This window comes from Chaetodon trifascialis, chromosome 12 (assembly GCF_039877785.1).
Source record: "Chaetodon trifascialis isolate fChaTrf1 chromosome 12, fChaTrf1.hap1, whole genome shotgun sequence".
Classification (NCBI taxonomy): domain Eukaryota; kingdom Metazoa; phylum Chordata; class Actinopteri; order Chaetodontiformes; family Chaetodontidae; genus Chaetodon; species Chaetodon trifascialis.
The window spans coordinates 15,893,995-15,917,190 of record NC_092067.1 but is presented as its reverse complement, the minus strand read 5'-3'; the positions used below and the strand labels follow the sequence as shown (position 1 = coordinate 15,917,190).

Sequence of the window (23,196 nt, the reverse complement as noted above, 5' to 3'; positions counted from 1 at the left end):
AATGAAGCCAGGATACTGGGTGGACCCAGCCCACCTCCACTCAGACCCAGGGGCCGAGCCCCGCATATGAAATTGGCCTATGCTGCTCATCTCCCTGAGAGAGAGCCACTGATGATCCTCCCGACACCACTCTGCCTCCAGTCACCAAACAGCACTCCAAAGCCATGCCAGATCCAGGCTTAGGAGATACTCTGCTCACATTGTGTGGCTGTGAGGGAGGGCAGCGTGGTGAAGAACAGCATCCATGCCGCTGCTCCTCTGTCAAGCACATTTCACTCAAGCCATATTGAGTGGGGGGCAGGGGGATGGGGGGCCAGGGGGTTCAGCCATGGCAACTTTTCTGCAGTGCTCAGTTGGTGTAACTGTATGGTAGTTTTACATTAAAGCTAAAAAAAAATTGTATCTATTTCATCATGTGACTATCAACACTTACACGCTGACACCTTTATTCATCAGAGCTTATGTATTGTATGTATTTCTATATAAAACCCTGCTTACCTTTTAATAACCATGAATCCTTCTGTGCTTTACATCACTGCAGCAGCATTGTCGAGGCTCTCCCTCAACCCCTTAGTCTTGATGGATGGGCCTGTGGAAGCCTCTCAGGATGCTGGTAATCGGATAACAGCAAAACGAAGTCTTGACCAGGAAGAAGGGGAAAAAAAGGCAGCGACATGCATCTCATGAATGAACACAGACGACGGAGGGGCAAGTAATTCAAAAAAGCCAGGAACATCTTTAATCATTCTGTGTCGATGATTAGTCATAGACAATGTCGCTTTGTTAAAAGTGTGCTGTAATTAATAACTGGAGCAGGACGGAACAATCGAGGGGGCGAGTGTCATGTGTTGTACAATGCTAGAGAGGTGATTTCTAAATAGTGTAAATTAGGTGTTTACCTATTGTGATCCAGCCTGTGACACCGCAGCCTCTTTTTCCTTGAGAACAAGACCAAAGACAATGATTAATTGCAAGCTCACTGGGTTTTACAGCTTCAAGAGTAAATCAACTTCTGAGAAGTGCTAACTTGCTAAAATATAAACTAATTTTAGGCCCCAGATATTAAAATATAATCCATCTTCTTCCTCCACAGGGAAAGCTAATTAGAAAATGTGACTGGCATAAGAGAGGAGAGGTGGAGGAATGGTGGGATTAGGCTACAGAGCAGAAAATCACACCCTTTTGCTAAATCTTGGGATTTCTATGCACTTCAAATCAACTGTTTCTCCTTGCGAATCACCATTTGTCATATTTCCAAAACAAAAGCTTGAAAATGATTTTATTCTACCAACAGCATGTAAAGTTAACAACAACCATTTAATTGTGCATCAATACAATAATTAACTGACATATGTGACTTTCTTTTTTTCCCCACAATATGTTTGCTTTTTTCTGCCTCTCTGGCTTTTTATTTGAACATCTACCCAGTACACTTTCTCTTTAATGCAATAACCAATAAACAGCAGTTGCCCAAGGCAAAGAGGCTACCTGGCTGAGGCTTGACTGGCATTCAGCTCTTGTGTTCTTCATATGTATTGACCTCATGCAGTAAAACAGCCTATTGTACAATGCAATTCATACACTTAAAGAATAAAGCAGCTCTAAACAGGGGAATTGCTGTCCTATGGTACTACAGTAAACACAATAAAACTGCAGAAATGCTGCAATAAATACACCTAAATAAAAGCTTGATGAACTGATTTTGCAAATTAAAATATTGAGTCAACTCGGACACTTCTCACATGGATGCATAGTTTGAATGGGGGGGGGGGGGTTTATATGTAAATCAGTGGCAAATGAGCAGTATGAGAGTACACTGCATGCAACATGACACAGTAGCAGTGTGTAACAGAGCTGAGTAGTCCCAGCCAGCCGAGCTCTCCCGAGTCCCAGAAGACAATCCCCTGAGAGCAGAAATGCTCTGAGTGGTGACAGCTTAAAGGCAATAAGCCAATAATAAAGGCCAGCAAAGTGGCCATGGAGAGGGTTCCACTGCTGCTTCTTTCAAAACAACGGAGCAAACAAGTGTCACTTAAGAGTCTGAACCAGGTGCTCGTGTAACTTAGTTATGTTGTTTTTACTCTTTTCTTTTTTTGTAACTTTCTTATTTGATTGCATTAATGAAACTCTTGTCTTGTCAGTTGTAGGCTTTTTTTTCTAAATCTCCCCCTGCAAGCATCTAAGAGGGATGTCATTTTGTTGAGAGTGGCAAATAGACAATTTATTTTCAGCAGTTAACCCTTTCAGTATAGGACATAAATTCATAATCCATTTACAAAGGCACATTTCAAGTATTTTAGTGCTATAATAGCTGCCCAATTGCTTCCCGGCTGGGTGTCTATTTGGCTTCACCAAAGGCAATAAAAAGCCTTCCTACTGTCTGTAACTACTCAGAAACACTCAAAAGGAAATCTTCTGTGCGCAGGTTGCACTTAACCTAGCTAAACTTAATTTCATAATGTATGGACATGGTTCAGGGGGTGATGGTAGATTTATTTAAAAGCTGGAGTTGTAAAGGACAAAATAGTTTAGCTTTATTCATAATTATAGAAAGTGATCTGAAAAAAGAAAGAATAATTCTGATATAAAACAAGAGACAAAGCAACAACTGGATCCTAAGCAGCACAAACTGTGTGACGGGTGCGTTCAACGCATTGTCGAATAATTCCTTCAACATATCACCCCAAACTTCTCCTCATTCATCCTCCATGTAATCAACTTTTGCGGTGGAACTTTAGTGGTCGACTCTAACGTTATTCTTACACTTCAGTGCAGTTGTACCCTGTGAGGATGACAAATTCCTGGGCTAGTTTGGAAAGGAGAGTGCTGCAGGGGAAGGCAGTGGCCAGTCGGCGATGGGGGGCCAACCGGTAGGAAACTCATTTGGAATTCAGCACTGCAACATTGCCATCTTTTGGCCAGACTGTATACTCCTCTGTAAAATCCCAGGGATACTGCATCTCCACAGCCACACTGAGGTCCTAAGGCAGCTTGACACAAAGGTACGTAATGGGTTTATTCTTTTGTTACAGAGAGAGGAGGAGTTGTCTTTTAGCTGGCATTAAAAGAATTAGAAAATAAATGTGAATTAAGTCTATTCAGTTCAAACTACAAGAATATTGACTGTCATGCATTTTGAATGCTTTGCATTTTCTCTTTCAAGACAACCTTTATATCACCTGTGCATTAAAATACTGCAACAGCATGCAGCAAGAGCTCCTGAAAGAAAAGAAACTGGACATTATGTCTTGTACAATTTCAAATATCACACTTACAAATTTTTGTGTCAAAACAAGTGGACACATTTTTGCTCCTCATCCATCATCTGCTCTTCTTCTGGGAGTAAATTTACAAACACGTAGTGAACAGGAAAGCTTGAGTGGGTATACTTGTCCTCACCCTGAATAAATATTTGTCTGAAGCGGCCGTGCCGTCCTGTTTTCCCACGGTGGTGTATGGGACATCATGGATAAGGGAGAGGATGGGCTCTGACAGAGAGTGACAATTCATCCCTTCATCCCCCCTAACTGACATGTCACATTCTCTGATGACTTTATTGTGCTCCCTGTCACTGCACTTAATCTGTGTGTCAGTCAAGCCGGAGCAGCCCACACCACCACCTCCAGACAGCAAAGCTAATACCCACCCTTTTAATGACATTACATTTGGAGTAATGCCATTCAGTATAGCACTGATATTATCTTCTATTTGCATCATTCAGCCAGTGCCACAGCCAGAGCTCGGACGATAAAGAGCTGGTCATTTCCCCATCCATTTCCACTCAGATGACAGATGTCAAGATGGCTGGCTGTTATTTACTGTAGCCATGTTTTTATCACAGACAGACATGATGTCTCACTTTACTCCAAGCTGTCAGCCAATGCATCAAAACTTGTCTCTTTTTTTTGTGATATTTGGAGCACAGCAGTACAACGTACACATCCATTTTGTTGTTTTTTAATTATTAATGTAACTAAATTTGTTAAGTTGGCCCCAACTGTCAGGAGGCAAATTACAATAATAGTAGTGATTGCCCAAATCGAGAACTGCATGGTAAACATCCAATACGTTAAACAGAACTTTCTAAAAAGACCAGTGTTATCCTGGCAGGAAAAACAAATCATCATCATCTACTCATTACATCACACACACAACATATTGCTCTATTTGTCAATGCCTTTAACTCGATAATGCCTTCTGTATCCTGTGCAAAACTCTCAATGAAGGGCAATTCATAATACCTGCTTAGGCACGCCAAAACCTGCTCAGGAAAAAATTCCTCCTCTCTATAAGCATCTGCGCTATCCTCCACAGGTGCGATGATGACATTGTAATGAACATGCCACAAATGATTTTGAGTGATTCAAATTCCATCTGCCGTGTGTTTGGTCCCTCTGTCGCTGAGAATGAGCAGCATTACCAGCCTATCAGCATTAGAGCTAACAAAATCTCTTTTTTTTTTTTTCTTTTACTGACAGTGCATTTTCTCTCCCATCAGAGCTCCAGTGCCTAATTAAATGTATTTAGCATCATAAATATTCCAGGGGGACAGGTTGACACAATGAATTAATGTCTCGCCTCAATACCAGAGCCTCTCTATTTGCTGTGGAGAGAAAGTTAGCCCATTGCCAGGTACATGCTGCTGCTTGCACATCTTGTTATAAACCAATTTTTGTCTTCTAATACAGTGGAAGTGAAAATACATTGATACTAATGAAGTCACAGGGCTAGAATAACCACAAGGAACAAAAACTGGATGGACAGTCACCAGCTGAGTCGAAATTTTAGTTTAATATTTCTAACTATATGAAGTTACAGCCAGCAGCCTGTTAGCTTAGCTTAGCCAAATCCAGGTCCTACCAGCACCTCTACACCTTAACAAGTTTTTTATTAACTCATTTGTTTAATACACAAACACAAAAAAAACGATGTCAATGAGAGGTTGCCAGGCAACAGCAGAGACTCCAGGAAGTTACTGTGACTGGCCATCCAATAGTCCAAGTCATCATCCCTCATAACACCATAATTTGTCTTACCTGTCAGTTTAGCCACAGCCAAGTTAGCTGTTTCCCCCAATTTCCAGTCTAAGTGCTAAGCTACACTAACCAGCTGCTGGAGGCAGCTTCATGTTTATCGCACGGATGTGAGAGTGTCTTCTCATTTAAAGGTATAATATGTAACATTTACACATTTAAGTGTCTAAAAACGGCTAAACCTATGTTATCTATTTTGTTTCCAACAGTGTTTAAACCCAGAGAAATCTTTAGGAAAACACGAGAAACACCAGCAGATATGTCAGACAGTGAGGAAGGGAGTCGGGGAGTAAGCTAGCTAACCACTTAATGTTTACTATTGTCCTAACTCGCAATAGAGCACAATTATTCTTTTTCATTGGCAATGGTACTCCCATCATCCCATGCTACTTCATGATGTCATCAAACTCTGTCTTTTGTTATTGTTTTGATTGAGAGACTCCCTTGCAGCAGAAATTACATACTGTGCGTCTAACAGTCTGAAAAACTCTCCTCTACCCTTTGTGGCTTACAGTTTCACAGGGAGGAATGTGACTTGTCCTGGTGGGCTGCTGTGCCAGCGTGCACCAGCCATAAGCCGATCACTGCTGCTAGCCCCACCTCACCTTGCCGGTACATTCACCAGAGTCCTCTGTTCAACAATGCCCTCCACAAGCCCCTTAGGAAGGCAGCGGGGAATTTTGGATGACTTCCTTGGGGTTTGAAACCCTTCCCAAGTCCTAACCCTTGAAGAGGGAAACGTTTCACAGCTTATTTGCTGCGCCTTTTCCTTGCATGAGCAGCGAGGAAAAGTGTACTAGTCTGTTAAGCCACCACCAGAACAAATAGGTACAGCTGCCAAACTGGGCTGAGGGGGCTGGAGAGGATAGAATTACACGTTATTATGTTCATTTTAAATCTCGATATTTTTCCTAATTTCCCCACATTTTCTCTTGCCTGTGAAAATGCGTAGACATCACTTTTCTCTCCCCAACACGTGTAATTGCAATTTGCAAGAGCTAAACTAATTTTACGACACAGGAACACCTGTATTCATCTCCATATTAATAGAAAACAGGAAGTATAAATCCCAATTTTCCAGCAGCCAGTGTCAGTGAAGATGTTCCTTGAGGGAGAAGGCTGTCTCTTCTCCATTAAAATATTGGTGCTCTCCCCCCGCTTTCTCTCTAGAGCGTCCCTTTTGAGCCGAAATCAGATATCATAATTATGAATGGCACCCAGCCTACATCACTGGGCTTGACACTTCTAATATCCATATATGCCAATGCACATTTAAGTTTCCACTGTTAAGGTGTTCTCTGTGTTGAGTTATAGGACTGTGTGGTGCCGCTCTAGAATACAGGCCCCGGTGAGTCTCATTTAGCTGTGGAAAAGGGAGCTTTGACTGATGGGCTCATTTGGATTAAGCACAAATGCACTGCCCTGAAATATCTCTTAGAAAAGAAGAGAACAAACTTTTACACTACCTGTGAAACCACTAAAAATCTCACACAGCCAACCTCAGCTATTAAGAGATGAGGAAAACTGGTCACCGTTATAAATCAGCACATCATCAGTTAACATGTTAATACTCGGGCACGTTTAGTGTTGCCCTCTTAATCATAGCAATGCAATCTTGTGTTTTTAATACTTAATGATCATTAAATTTAGAAATTTAACCATTAATTAGTGTGAGTCCCACTTGGGGCTGTGTCTGTGTTGCTGCATCCCTCTCTGAGCATGTCATTACACCGCGGATAGGAAAGCACAGGAGCCATTGTCAGGTCAGGCTCTACAAAGCTAAGGCTGATGTAGGTGGCCTACGTTGCCTCATTAGAAACAACACGAGCAGTGGTCTAATGAACTTAAGACAATGCTAATTAATGGAGGAGAACAAAGGCTTAACATTTTTAGAAAGTGTGAAGCACTGTCTGCTTGTATGACAGCGTTTAAGCTACCTTAATCCGCTTGTGATGCGGCGCATGGTGGCTCGACCTCGCAGCGCAGGGGCAGGTCACGGGGAGCAGCTCCATACCTCAGCTGATATAGTCACCTGTGACAATCCTTTATGGGCTGATAAAGTAAGGGAAGTCTCTCAAGGAACAGTGCACCGACTTGGCGGAGGGTCTCCCCGGGGAGCAGGTGTCAGGGTTGTCTATCAGAAGGCTGAAAGGAGAAAAGGGACGTGTTACCGGGCTCTATTGTATCCCGGTTGTCATTGACTGATCGGGTCCATTTAGCTGGCTTTCACAGTGAATGAAACCACCTGAATAGATGAAAGCGAGACAGCCTTCCCGACAAACAAGGAGCCCTGGAATATTCATGGAGGATCTGTGAGGAAAAGATTAATGTATTAGAAATTAAAATGGGGCCCGGACGTATGATCTTGCTCTAACACTTGGCCAGACCTGTGTCACCCGCCGCTAGCGCCTGAAGTCGGCACATGCCGCTGCCAAGGTGGAGAGGAATCATTAAGCACCCTGCCATTGTGTGAGCAGAATAATCAAACTTCACCCCCCCATTCTTTCCCGCAGCACTGACAATGAATAATTCTGGAGCCATTTGCAATGTTAACGGCACCTATCTGGGCCATCCATGCCTTTATGATAAGAGCTCCAAATATGCATTTCAACAGTCTGAACAGAAGCTGCTTCACCGGCATTTCAAAGGACACCTGTCAGTCATCTGAAAGAGCTGTCAGTCTCTGTCACGCAACGGTGCCAGTGAAATGGCCCAAAAGATAATCTTTACTCTCTCTCTTTCTCTCTCTCCACCTCTCTCTTTCAGATCAGAGCAGTTACATTTGCAATAGAGTGACAAGTGATTTACACTGGAAAATGGATTGTGTTTAAACTGAGAAAAAAGGGGGGGTTTATTCTTTTAGGCTGCCTTATTCTTTGCTGGTGTACAGCTGTATCAAATATGCTATCATAAATGTGATCTGGGCTACACTGAATGTCATTATGTGTGATACCACCCTGCACTAGACGGGCTACTGAGCTCAAAGGTGACTTTGATAATTCCTATCTCTCTAAACAGAGCTCAGTGCCTACGAGGAGCCGAGATGGGTGGGATCAAACAGGTTTGTGTTTCCAAAAAGTTTGACCTTCTGTTGTTTTCAGGTGGAAGGTGTCTTCAAATAGCAATCACTACTGCGTGCTTTATCTGACATTCTGGACAACGCTGCCAAGCTAGCTCTCTATAGATTTTTTACTTCATAAAAATCTCTTTTACCAGTGCTGCCTTGCAGAAAAGCTGTGCTCAAATTATTTATTTATTTAACTCCAAGAACCGGTGTGTTGCAGACTTCTGTGGCCGCTTGGTTGGCAAGGAGGCAAGTGAAGCCCCCTGCATCTCCACATGTAGGCCAGTAATTTGTTAAGCACGACTAACTTGTGTGCCACCAGCTGTTGGTGATATTTACAGCTGAGTGCAGAGGATGTGTTTGGATTGAGGCTTGCAGGGCCAGGGCAGCACTAGGCCCAGTCCCACTCTCCTCATGGCCACTCCATGGGCGAGGACAGCCAGCACAGATACCAGAAAATCACAAAACAGAGGTGCACAGAATGACACAAAACTACATTTTACATACCCTGGACAGCTTGCTGGCTCAGCAGAGGAAGGAGTAGGCCATGTGCATGTGATATGGTGAGCCTGAATCTGGAGAATGACCTTTATGACAAGTCATCCTCTCCAAAATCTCCTCTGTCACTCTCCAATATGTGCAATCCAATAAAGCAAAAAAAAAAAAAGCCCTCAGTACGGCTGGCCCAGTTGTTTCCCCACGGTGCACCACTCTCCCAATCATGAAGAGATCACAGCAAAGTTATGGAACGTTATATCATGCAGACATCAGGAGCACATTTCGATCACTGAAGTCGGCTACAACCGCCTGAAACTGTCTTCAATGTGCTCCTGGGATCTCTGCCAACAGCCAGAGTCACTTAAGTTCATCCAGCACCAGCCAATACAAAGCTCTGTGGAAACCCTTATGCTTACCCATCCGAAATTCTTTGTTGTTTTCCAGCGAATCAGGCCATTTTCACACAGAACAAACAACAATTTGAATTTTGGGCACTCCTCTTTGTCACATAGTTTCCACACCATGTCCGTTCCTCCAACAATCTCCTCATTGTGTCCCAGGGAGGATGCAGTTCAAGAAGTGAGTCACTCGATGAATGTTCACTTTCATTTCAGAGCGCAGTAGGCTGGCATAATCTCTGCTACTGAACCCTGACTCACCAGGTCTTTTTTAGATTGAGCGTTCTGTCCTTCTTCCATTGTGAAAAAGGACTTGCACTCGCACTTTTGACTAGATAAAGTTCATAGACACACTCGCTGGTGAAATTACACGTGTCAGAAAGACAACACGGCTGTTGTGAACCAAAACATTGCGAGGAAACCCACTGAAGACAAATGAGCACGCGTTCAAATAACTCACGAGTGAACGAAATGTTATGAGTTAATCAAATGAAGTGAATAAAGGAACAAAAGCGAGTCGTTATCTTGTCTGCACTTTTTTCTCCATTTTGAAATCCTCACACAAATGAATGTCAATAGATGTGCTTGTACAACAGCTTTCTTACAAATTATTCAGTGACTACAATTTTGCAGTTGAAAAAGTCACATGCGGAAAGCCATTTACCTGAGTCACAAATGAGTATGTAATTGAGTCCTTAGGGAAAATAACTCAGCTTAACTACTGGAAATAATGTGTAAATTCAATACATTTCCTAATGAGCTCATTTGAGTTTGCTGCAATTATATTTGCTAGTCTAGGTGCAGATCGGATTCTGCAGCTGAGTTGAGGTGAATAAAACCACAGCTCCCTTGTATTCATTAAAATTAGCATACGGACCTGTCAACACTTCTCAGAGGCACGTTGTAACAATGCCATTTAGCCCTGCATCAAGCGACGCCAGTGGAATGAATGCATGTGGTGGGTAAATGCCTCCCCACCCCTAGCGACAGGGGCGGAATACGACTGGCAATGCTGGCTCTGACGCACAAAAGAGGCTGCGTTTTAACAGCCAGGCCCTGGCCTCTGACCAGGGGCCATCCACATCAACACTGCTTACACTCCAGCATACCTCCCAGCTACAGGCCCGGCCAACCAGCTCTACACACACACTGAGACAGACAGGGAGAGGAGCAAGGCAGGAGAGATGAAGACCGCCAATGTGTGAGCATGTGTGGGTATGGAGATGGGCAGCTAGCAGTGGGAGGCAAGGAGCAAAGAAGCGGAGATAGTAAAGTAAAGATAAGGGAAGTAATCTCTTCCTTTTAACGGGTATTGCTCAACCAAGTGCAGCAAGACCAAAACTAAAACAGAATCGTTCCCTGTAAATACCCCGAGCATATCTGTGGATAAACTTAAAAAATATTCTTATCAAAAGGTGCCAGGAATGAGGGGCCCGTGAAAAAAGAGCTCCTTTATTGTTGTTTGTCATCATGACACTGAAGCTGCCAGTGAGAGGAGGTATTGTTGCTCAGTGGAGCACACAAGGCCCTAGTTGCATTGTTGTGCCAGGATTTTAAAATAGGCGCGAGTTATCAATAGACCACAGACTATTCGACTCACTCAGCTGTGCCACTCGATACACTTCAGAACCTCGCACGCTGAACAGCCAGCCATGATCTCACACAATTGGGCTGCTTTTCTGACAAACACTTTGTTTCCAGATGGATCCAGGTCTATGTCTAATGGATAGACGGTACCATCATTCCAAAGCTCTCGCCTCATACTCTTTACAAAGAGCATGAGCTGAATATACAGTATCATCAGTTGGATGACACTATTTCACTTAATTAAATCTCATTAGAATTTGCCATTTTGGATACTAGTGGCCGTATTAAGACATAATTAACCTTGCGATTTGCTTATGACAGCAGAAGTGGAGTCGGCGAATTCGGCCCCATGAAAGAGGACACAGGAATAAAAGACAGGCTAAGGAGAAGACAAGGCCTCAGCTGTGCACCGCACTGATCTACACACTGTGATTACCTGGAGCAGAAAACCGAATGTAAAGGCCTTGGGCTGGCTTTGATATTTCCATCGTTCGTTTGTCTGCTATGACCTGGACTACATCTAACAGACCTAGACTGGAGGTCAGTAGGAATCAAGGGAGAGGAGAGGAGAGGAGAGGAGAGGAGAGGAGAGGAGAGGAGAGGAGAGGAGAGGAGAGGAGAGGAGAGGAGAGGAGAGGAGAGGAGAGATTAAAATTAGAAAAGGGGCACATCTGAAAATTTCCCTGTCTTTTTTTACTCCAGATTCTGACTCTTGAAGCGACTAAGCACAGAAAAAGCGCTTATTAAAAGTTTATATATTCACACTTCTGTAGCGCAGACTCTTAATGAGGATCAAAGAAGACTCCTACAGTTATTCCTCACTTTATGACAAACTATAGGCAATAAGGTGTTGATGAAAGGGGAAAAGCTAACCTGTAGTCTGAGCATAGATACTGAAGAAAGGAGGTGTCTAGATACTGGCAGAAACAAACGAGTACAAAAGTACTGGATTAAAAATATGGTTGAATATACATATTGTAAGCATACATACAGATTCCAAAGATTTTATTGTCATGTAGATGTTAAGGACAGTCCTGGCAAATCACACAGCTAAAATTATTAGCATGACCTGTCCTAGTCTGTCGCGTCCAGGACATGCATTCTTTCTGATGGCCAGCAGGGGGCGACTGCTCTAGTTGCAAAAAGAGGTCTGATTTTATGTAAACTTACTCTAACTTGATTTATTACTCATTAACATTTTCCTAATGAGTTTATGGTCTCAATGTGGTTTCTTCAGTCCAGTATGATGTTCATTTTGCAAATTATGGTCCCATTTAGATTAAAATAGACAACTAATTGACAAGTTGTTACCACGGCGTGTCATCAGGTTGTCACAAAGATCAGATCAGGATAGAGGCGTAGCAATGCGTATCTTCCCTAGCTCCACCCTCTCGTCCAAATATGGTCACTTCTGGCTCCAAAACACTAAGATCGTCACAGCCATAGTGCCAAACTCAAGGCTTCAGAACTGTAGTCCACAAACCAATGGTAAAACTAGCCAGCACTAACCAGACTTTGTTAAACCTGCATTTGCTAATGTAACCTAAATAGTGTAACTGTGAATATAAAAAGAGTACAAGAAAAAAAAAAGCTTGAGAAGAATCAAATTTTTATGAGGTCAATAAGATTTTCCATTGAGGAGGGCGGCTCATGCTCTCCTGAGCTGCAGCGACAGATGAGGGCTGCAAACTCTTTAGACTTCTCAAATGCAAAATTTTGCTCATGTCAGTGATTCCTCATATTGTTTTAGTGGGTTTATACAGTTAGCAAGTGAGAACTAATCACCAACCAACTCTAGATGACGGCGCACTCCAAAAACACTGTTTCAGACATTGTTTACTGTGGTCATGCGCTGCTTTATGTTGCTACATCCCACTGAGACCTGAAAAATTAAATGAAATCATTCGAAATAAAAAGCCAAACAGGTAGATGCACAGATCTTGATAGATCTGATAATTGGACATTTGTATGATATTGGACTCATGGGTCAATGTGTCTAATATAACAGATACAGGATGGTAAGAAATGAAAGAAACACACTCATTTAAACTTGCATAACAGCTATTTGAACATAAGAGAAAAAAGTTAGTCGACTGATCAAGTCTGGCTACTGGATGGGAATTTAACTGCATTTTAAATCTGCTGTAGCTTTCAATGACAGCTCACAACCGTTTCTCAAAACATGTTTTTGTGTGTAGAGTAATACAGCCGAGCTCAAATTTCTCTCGTCCCTTCAAGCGCAAAATACAAAAGGCCTGGGCTGCCACTACCTGATTCAATCAAGTGTGTTACATTGTATACCCATGGGCAACAAGGCAACTTGTATTTTAATTAATAATGTAATACCCTGGTCTCAAAGCCTTGACCCCTGGCATTCTTGCCTCTTTTTTTTTCTTTTTTTTTGTAAATACTCTCAAGATCCCAACATAGATGCTGGGAGCATTTTTCTGCACACTCCAAGTCATGAAACTGGATTTGATACATAATGCTTGAAACGAACACTGTCGCATTCTGAAGGTGCACAAAAATGTGTTTTTTAGCAGTATGTGATCACTCAGGAAGCAAAGAAAATACACTGCGGCATATGTTGTTTAATTAGAAGAAGAAACCGAGGAAGGAGCATTGCTACTGAGGGAGAATTGGGAAGAAACATGCAAAATGGATTTTAAAGGTTTAATAACTGCCAGAGAATAGAAAGTTATTGGAATAAGAAAATATCCTCTGTAAGCAGAGTACATGGTGTGAATGAAAGTTAATGTTAAGGGCTATGAAGACAGAGACATGGCCGTGGGTGCTATGTTGTGAGGAATAACATGCACAGTGAAGGGTAAACGCACGCTTCTTTGGAGATCCTGGACCGGAAAGAAGCCTGAGGGAGCTCAAGGGCTTGTGGGATACGGGCTGTATTCAACCTTTCTCTGCAGCCGCACACACCACAACAACATGGAATGATGGCAGGTTTACAGTACGCCATGAGAGGGACTGACTCATTCGCTCACACATGTCAAAAATGTTAACTAAACATACAAAAAGTAAATGACTGACTGACTCACATTAAGTCATTGGGAACATCACAGATGACTGACGCACTGCAGTCATTCGTGCTGCTTGCAGCCACACTGATCACAGCTTTCATCATTGAGACAATACATGTATTTTCACATGCAAAAAACAGATCAATCCTGTGATTCCCAATGATTTAGAACATTTTATTAGCTTTTGTTAGGTTAAGTATTCAGAATTTCTAAACCACGACTGATAAAATATCAAACAAGCACTTCTAAAACAGTTTTCTGAAATCACAAATTAAATTTTTACAGAGAAAACATTTTAATTAGCTAGCATGAGCTGAGCCACAAGTAAATCTAAAGTGATTATTCCTGCCCTTAGAGAAAGGCTGTCTCCCTGCTCTCTGTCAAAAGGTCAATTATGGCCCCAAACCGGCATGCAGTGACAGTGACCTGGAAGCGCTACTGATGACCCCACATCCAGGGGCCCAAAAGAGTTGATCATCTAACATGCAGGCTGCCCGGAGCCATGGAAATCTGACATTTGTCCTTATTCAAATGAACACAAACAATATGCATCTCATGCCTCTCCCTAACCTGTGCCAAATCTAAGGCATAGGGACCAGCAGTCTTAATGCATTGTCCTCCAATTCAAGTCCGTGCCCTTCCCTGTGAATACAGCCACACAGCAATCACACACAGAGCCTGCAGTAAGAGCGCACGGCAAAAAGGCGCCGTCTTCACTAGCATCTGCACTAACACTGGCCATTATAGTTCTAGTCTACAGTAGTGGGGCCACAGAGTGGAATGGAGGTCACACGGGAAAGGAAAACGTTATGGGTGAGTGCAATTCAAGCCACCGCAAAACAGAAAATGACAAAGATGCTGTCATGCTGGCTAGTACTGAAAAATCTCAAATCTAGATCATTAAAGAGTCTACAATAAAAAATTTTGCAACAATGGATCGAATGACTGTGTGTAAAGCAAAAGGGGTCGCTAATAGTGGTGAAAGAATTTGCATCCAACTCTGCAGGTGCACTCAGCTTATTATGTGTCCCCTACGAATTGATGGAGACCAAGAACAGAACTCGGCAGTGACCTCTACAGGCTGCAGTAATTATGACGGGAGCAACAGAGAAAGGGTGACGTATTATAAAGAGGAAGAAAGTCTGCTTACAGAAGAAGGTGGGGTGGATGGATGGGTCAAACAAACACAAGACTTTAACCCAGGATGTGTATGTTTGTGTCCCGTGTGAAACCCGAAGTCAGTGATGACTTTTTTAACTTACATAATGTGTTTAAGTTACATGTATGTAACAGTAATGTACTTACTTTAACCCCTGATCTTTTCCTACAGCTAGCCGAGTAGTTTTGGTGCCTAATCTAACAATGTAGACCGTTTCACAACAATAATGATGAAGGTCTGGCATGCCCGTCGCTGGGACCTTCCAATGGTGATGTACTGTGTGTGTCATTTTAGGAACAATCATATTTGTCCTTTCCAGCTGTATGAGGACATGTTGAATATTTGATTTGTTTTCATCAGATGGACACAAACACAACTAAACAATAAATGATAAATGCTAATAGACAACTGTTTGCTAACTAGTTTGCCTTATTAACTTCAAAGGTGAAAATATGTTGGTGATGTTTTTTACAGCTTGTTTGCACTGCCCCCAAGTGGCCAAAAAAAAAAAATAAAAAATTACCAGACCTTTAAAAAATCTGAAGAATTAAGGATGAAGAAGTTGCTGGTGCCAGCAAATTTCACAAAAAGACCAAAACCAACAATAAATTAGTCTGTCTCAATACTTTCTGACTTCCCTCATCCACTGATTACTCTGATGGGCTCAGCCCACTCACTCCAATTTAGGATGTAAATCTTAAATAGAGTCACAGTGTGAAACAGGGCCAAGTCCTGCATTTGTTGGGAACTGTTTTCAGCCACCAGTGAGGTGCACGAGTGAGTATTTACAGCAGCAGGAGAGCACATGTGGGATTAAGTACTCCCACCTCCATCAATTTATTGTAGTTTTTTGTCTGTTTATTGGATTTGTTGATAAAAAAAAAAAGAGCTAAATATCATCAGACTAATACATTAAGTTTGGTAAAATACGCCAAATATCCACAAATGACCGTCCCTTCACACTAAAGCCAACTTGAGCCAGTTTACTACACTGGAGTAAAAAGCTTTGCAGAAACACTTCTATAAGAGGGTTATTGCCATAACACCAGTAACACCGGTGTATACACAGTAAATTCCCCCTGAATAGCACTTGCCTGCAGCAACACCTACCGTAGTAAATGTTTATCCATGTGGACTTCCCATCTCATGCTGTTCTGTCTGTGTGTGCAGAAGGTAGCGGCCTGGCCTGGAACTGTATGACACAGAGCAAGGGCTCTCATGTCTGCAGGGCGTTCCACAGAGCATGATCATGAAAAGCAGAAACATGAAGAAAACTGCAAAAGGTTGAGCCACGGAAACGTCTTTCTTCTGCGCGTCCGTTAATTTCCTCTTTCTCCCTTTGGTTCCACATCACTTTTCTATTATGTTTCGAACACAGTGAAAACATAATACAAATCACGCTGCTGGAAAAAAAAAATCTAATCATTACACCCTCAAATGAAAAAATGGATACCAGTGAAAAATGTAAGGGAATTGTTATTTTTCACATTCTAATTCACATCACAAGGAACCGAAAAGAAACACATGCTGTATATCAGATTGGTTTGGTGCCTTTTGCCCCAAGCCATGCAGCACACAGTGATATTAGTTTTAAATACAGATTGCTGGCAATAATAGAACAGAAGAGTCCATGCCTGCCACATATGCCCCGTCTGGAGTGCCTCACATTCCCGGCTTGCCAAGACAGCTTCAATCATAAAGCTCAAATAAATGTAGTTCTTCGGGCTCTGTCAACTGTAAACTGTTATTGATCCCAACAAATGAAATTTGTTCACGTTGATCGATCAAACACATTATCTGTGTTTTCCAGTCTATTACCAGCAAGTGGAAACTCAGGAGGCATCAATAAATAGAGTTGGGTCACCCCGGGTAGATTCCTTTCAAGCTAGCAGGGCTGTAAAAACAGGCGACCAAACATAAGTACTTGTACTTAAAGGTAATGGACCTGCATCATGACTAAACGCTAAGTGCCTTAGGTGTCTGGATGTGGAAAGCACTTCTGTAGCACCTTCAAGGTCTAGAGACACTTGTGTATGTATTGTATACTTGCCCTCCTCTCTTCTGCCCTTGCTAATACCCCCCCCCCCCAACACACACACACATGCACACACCAACATATGAAAGCCTTCCAGCTGGCACCCAACGCCTGTACTTGGCAAGTCGGGAGGAACATGAGAATTAAACCTATATCGCCCCAGCTACCATTTCTCAAATATCAGTGGAGTCCAGCACTTCACCAGGGACCGATGAGAGGGAAGCATGTCAATGGGACAAAAAGCTCCTTCTGGCACGACTCCACTCAACTGCTCACTCCTTTTACAGGAGTAAAGTTTTCATAAGGAAGTAGATACATATGATGCTGCGAGGAAGGGATCAATCCAACCGGCTGGATGGCAAAGTGACGTACCTGTGCTTCATCTAACGTGCGTCTCATGGGTAAAATGAAGCTGAGTATGAGGCAGAATTACAGCAAACGTTTAGCCTAGTTTTTCTGCTATTTCTTTCAGTGTTTTCACTGTGACTGAGAGAAAAGCAGAGAGCGAGATGCACACTGTTTCAAGTTCATCACACACGCCTAAAACGTTCAGGGAAAAGTGCAGTTTTTGTTGAAAGTGTGTGAGACATTCAACTTAATCGTCTTGGAGGCTGTAACTTGTGGTACTTTCACACTGAATCACACTGCAATACACAATTTTAACATTCAGCCTACGCTCATTGGTATAAATAGATAATAATAATAAAACGTAATAAATTGGCAACTGAGTGTAAGCTGCAGGTGTCGGCCGCTGGATTAAGAAAGTGAACTATCTGATCCTAAAATTACACGTCATAGTGCTGTTTTATTTTTGCTAATTTTGGTGCACAACCACCTGCCAGATGCATTTTTTTCCCAGACATTCACATTGTCCACAATGAACCCAAGAAGGTTAGGGGTCACGGTGAGGTTGGATGCTTGTTACCATCCTGATTGCAAGACAGCATGTACCGTACAGCACTGCCTCAGGAGTTCTAACAATATCAGACAACTTATTTCTCTCATGAAACAGCTCATACTTTATGTAGAAAACATGTAGACTAACTTGTCACTAGCTTTCCGAGTTGTTCTATTTGTTTTATATTCCCAGTGTGAGGTTCGCAAACCTCAGCTGAACTTTGCTAAAACCATCCTCCTCTGTCCTTTCACATTTCTTCAGACTAAAGAGAGTGACAGCTTGTCCACAAACCAAGGGCAGCCTTACTAGACACAGGAATATCCACCCCTCTACAGTGATAGAGCAGCTCTGATAGCTCCTTTATTATGGAAAATTATTTTAAACAGCATAAAACGGCAGAGGCTCATTTTTTCCATGTTTCTGCCACTATCACTCCAGCTATTGATAAGATGTCTAAATTTATTGCAGAATAATTCTGCAGGAAAAGAGATAAAAGGTTGCTGAATAAAATATGAGGCGAAGGCTGTAAATTGTAGCAATGCATATCATTTCATTCAAATGTAGGACGCAATTACCATCTGCTACACTCATCAGTCCCCTCCTTTATGACTTAATTATATGTTTAATGCTATCAGATCAAGGAAAGGGCAAAACAGATGAATGAGGGAGAAAGAGAAAAGATTCCGCAACAAGACAAAAGGCAGATGAAAAGTAACATAAAGGGATGGAATTGATTTCATTCACCGGGAAATAGAAAAAGTTAATTTAGATACAGTGTTGTTCGCTCATCTCCTGTGCCTTTGTAAGATAATAAACGCAGCGTGTTGCCAATAGGTCTCATACCAGTCAAACAAAAGAAGTCAAGTCCCTCAAAACTGAAAGTCTCCGTGCGTTCATTCTGAGGAGACGGCGAGTTGGAGAATCGCTCAAAGAGTTGGATGATCACTGCAATCATTTCCGTCCATGACATCAATGCATTATCTTCATTAGCAGCGCTGTGTAATAGAAGACCAAGTCATGTCAAGGGGTTTTTATAACGCCTGCACATTTACTCTATTGTATTATATCATAATATTATTCATTATTTTTGCTTTATTTCAGCATTATGACACTAAATGAATAGTCTTATAGTCTGCTCTGTGTGAGGGGCAAAACGAAACTTCACAACACAGAAACTTTTTGTTTGGATGCAAATGGTGTACGGCAGTGTTCACAAAGAAAACCGGGGTTGTCCAAATGGCTGTGGGGTAAAAAGCTAGCCAGTGGGCATCCCAGGTGCCAGCGGGCACTGTCCTAACTGTGTACCTTTGGCCAGAACTCATTATAGGGTGACATTTAGGACTGCTGCTGTCCATGCCAAGTCAGCCCTCTGGATTGAGACAAATTATGTAGTTATTTTTTATGTCAGACATTAAGTCATGTCCAGTGGGAGCCAAATCAGTATCACCTTCATTTCACCTGGAAAAAAAAAACTTGATAAAGGCTGTGGACTGTTATTTAACTGGTGGTCTGGTGAAATACAAATCAAGAACTGAATGACGGCCTGATCGGTATGTGCTGCAGAGACTTCAATGGTAAACATTAACCAGCTAAATTATTTCTTTTAGGAAATTTGCGACTTAAGCGTATCCTCACAGCTTTCCCTAAACACCCAATCGCACGATGGCTGCAGCTAAACATCCCGGCTGTCTCGTCTCTTTCTGTGGATCCTCGCGAAACAGAGACAAAGTGGTGTAACAAAGAGGATTTTCTACCTGTACGCTGCAGAATGTTTTGCTTTGCTCTGTGGTGACGATTTCCTCTAAGTCAGAAGAAAAGCAAAACAAATGAACAGATTTAGTGAACGGCCTAGATTTCGCTATGAGCCCATTAAAGGATCACACCTGACTTTAATCAAAAGGACGCTATGATACAAAACCCCCAGCTGTGCCACTGATGCTTCTTTTTATGATTAGCATTCACACAAACTTTCAATAAGCATTAAAAACAAATAATATTTCAGTGCTCAGTCAGTTTATAAGCTTGACTTGTTATATTTTTCTCAACTTATGGATCTTTTGCAAAGGGAACATGAGGTTCTTCCATGGAGCCAGATGATCGTCAGCCCACCGGCCGGAGCGCAACATGAGCAGAACTAAAGCTCCATCTTGTGGACGAAAACAAGTACAACAAAGAGGCACCAGAACGGCTTCCCAGGTCCTATTTACAGGTCAGGTAACAGATATGTGTGCTATAAGCCCCTGAAATGATAAAAAAGGTGTAAGATAATATGCTAACAGGCATAAACAAGCCACTAATTAGCCGTGCGCTTCAGTGTGAGCGTAATGATGCACTGTGTGTTTGTAAAAATCTGCAGTAAAGCGATCAATAAAGATTTTATGGTGCTCTCAGTTAGAGGGAGAAACACTCATGACTTGAGATTCCCATGAATACATCAAACAGAGGACATAATGACTGATGAAACAGTCCCTAAACGAGCAGTCCACGCTGGCTTCAGGTATCCCACAAAGCATGAGATGAATCCAAGTTGTTTATCTGCTTTGTATTATTGAGCAAATTACAGATAATTGCTCATTTGATGTATTCAGAGTCCATACGATGCATTACGCTGTGGATATTTTCCACACAAACTTGAAGATGTAACAAACGGGGGGAAAAAATGGAAAGAAATGGGATGTAATTGATTATAAGTTAATTGTGCAAAGGTCTCCCTGATGGGGACCATCTGTCAAAACAAGCTGTACATTCACTAATTCTAATCATAATTAATTAAATGGCTAACAAATTACATACATCATAGTTAGTACGGGGGGGAAACTACCGCAGGAACTGTTATGAAACAAATTATCTTTAACAATGAAAGAAAATTACATCACATAACTAAATATTATACTCATTTCCGCAAGCCATATTTCTTAATGAATTCTCTAATTAATTTAATTCACACAATGTGCATAATTTGGAGCTGAAAATGTCAGTGGGTCAGACTTAACCATATTGTTGCTGGCTGTCTATTTCAACGAGTGCCATATTAGCACAACATGACCTCTATGGAAATTACACCGACCAACTGTTGTAATTTTAATTCCAGGGTCTAATTAACACGTTCTAAAGATATCATACGAGTACATTTAGCTCGTTTTACACGTGCAGCGCGAAGATTTCCATTGGCCTTCGTCTCGTGTAATCCCTTTGATGGGAGACATCGTGACATCTTCTGTTACAGATGTCAGTTATGACAAAAAGGCTGTTATTTTTTCATGGTCTTGAATTAACTTTGTGTTCAGGGTGACTCACGGCTCTCTAAACTCCAGACTGCTGCGAGCATTGACTCACACTGAGCTCATTCAGAGAGCATTACGTGTAAATTAAAGTATTTCTAACGGAGGTGGGCGCCGTTGCTGCCTCTTTTCTTACACTCATCCCAATTACTCACTCGATCGCACTGAAGCCGCAATCACAGAGAGTAAAGAAAACCAGAAAATAGTGAAATGAATGATGTTCATCGTTCTGATATATAAGCTAAAAAAGCAGCAAATCCTCAAATATGAGGAGCTCAGAATGAAAAACACAATGTTTGCATTTTTAACAGTCAGTTGTGAAAATGACTGCTGACTAAGGAGTGAGCTGATGAATCGTTTCAGCTCTACGGTGCACTCCATATGTAAGAGACACCTGTATGTTTGCACACCGCTTCCGTTAATGTCAGCACGAACGAAATCCTGCGTGATTATTACACCGCTGATCGACTTTCACTGCTATATGCTCCGTCACCTCTGTCTCGCTGCTGTTTTTCCTGACCCTGAGCCCATTCAGTTTAGAGAAAATACAATCAAATTTACCAAATGATGCCATCATGAGTGTGAATGCAGACACGGATGAATAAATGAATAAATTGCCCAGTGGAGGGAACATATAAGCTAACACATGCATTGCAGGGCTCGGGGGCTATCCTGAGGCCAATCATTTAGCTAACACACTAATGAAAGCGTGTGTAGTGTGGCTAAGGGCAGCCACCATGGGAGGTACCACTCCCCTCCCTCCTCATGTTGGGGACTGTTAATAGGCTGGATGGAGCCAATGGGACTCCCAGGAGAGGCCTGCTGATGAAGAGGAAAACCTGTCGTCGCCCTCACTAATCACTGCCTAATGGCTGCGGTAACACAGGTTTTACAAATGCGATTGTGCGTGTGTGTGTGTGTGTGTGTTGGGGGGGGGGGGGGGATACTGAAGTTTTAGGATATGGGTAATCTCACAATCTATTGTGTTCCAGTGCTTGGTAGTGTGCATATATTGCAACCAAAGGTGTTTGGTGAAACTGCACTACAAGTGTCGTTGTTGCTGTTGTTGTTGTTGTTGTTGTTGTTGTTGTTGTTGTTGTTGTTGTCAGATTCGGCATCACCAAACCATGAAAATATGAACATCTGCTGCTTTTGTTTGTTTGTTTGTCTGTCATTAAAGGTACAATTCACAATCCACATAATCCCTGCTATCACATTCAAACTGTCTCTAAATACACGGACAAAATAAGTAAAGGACGCATCAGTTAACTGACTGAAATTCAAAATTCACTCAGCCACTGTTTTCATAATTTATTGATCATTTCATCAGGATTTACTGCTTTTCTCTTTTTTTATCAAAGTACTGAATATGTTGGGGTTTTGACCTGTTGGCCAAACAAAAGGAGATGTTTAAAGGCTATTTAAAGGCATTTTTAATGTTTTATATAAGATATGATGAATCAATTAGCCAAACTGTAAAAATCTAAATTGCAATACTGAAAATAATTTTTTTCTTTGCTGTTTACAAACATAATATTTACAAAACAGCTCTAAAACAGGCCTAACTCTCTTTACAGCCTTAAATTTATACAGCTATTGCTTAAACATAGTGGCAGTCAATGAAAGAAGTCACTGTGAGATGATGATGATGATGATGATGATGATGATGATGATGATGTGAGCTGCAGCCACAATTTTAGCCGTTTAAGTTGATGCAACTCTTGACTGCCGCAAAAACTGATTAGAAACCCTCTAACGCTGAGTATGACATGCTTGACAACACCACAAGTAACGTTACGCCTCAGATTATCAGTGGAGATGAATCACAGCGGTCCATCAAGTTATGTGACATTTTAAGGTGTGTGTGCGGAGCAGGACATACAGGTCCGGTTTGCTCACGTGGGTGACATCGACGTGAAATGTCAATAAAAAAAGATGATGTCAGGGACACTTCTTAAAACAGCACTTAAAACAAACAGTGAACAAAGACATCCACTCACTCCGGCGCTGCTCACTCAGCTTCGCTTGCAGGTTGGCGTTGGTCTCGCTGGCTCGTGGCTAAACTTTGTGTCAATGTGAAGGAGTAAAGCTACTGAGGTAAGGCATCGTTTCCGGTCAAAGACCTACAAAGTAAAGTGCTTATTAAAGAGAATTTGTTGGCATAATTGCGCATGTTCCTTTACTCTTTGACACGGCAGTTAAAACAAA

General features: G+C 41.9%; 1 long non-coding RNA gene across 1 annotated transcript; it reads right to left on the bottom strand.

Moving 5' to 3' along the window:
* Window positions 1-545: 545 nt before the first annotated feature.
* On the bottom strand, window positions 546-23,035 carry LOC139340214 (uncharacterized). The gene is made up of 3 exons (XR_011602942.1): window positions 22,989-23,035; window positions 900-938; window positions 546-639 (listed from the first exon to the last, which is right to left on the bottom strand). It is a non-coding gene; the product is annotated as an uncharacterized lncRNA (long non-coding RNA).
* Between the last annotated feature and the right edge of the window lie 161 nt (window positions 23,036-23,196).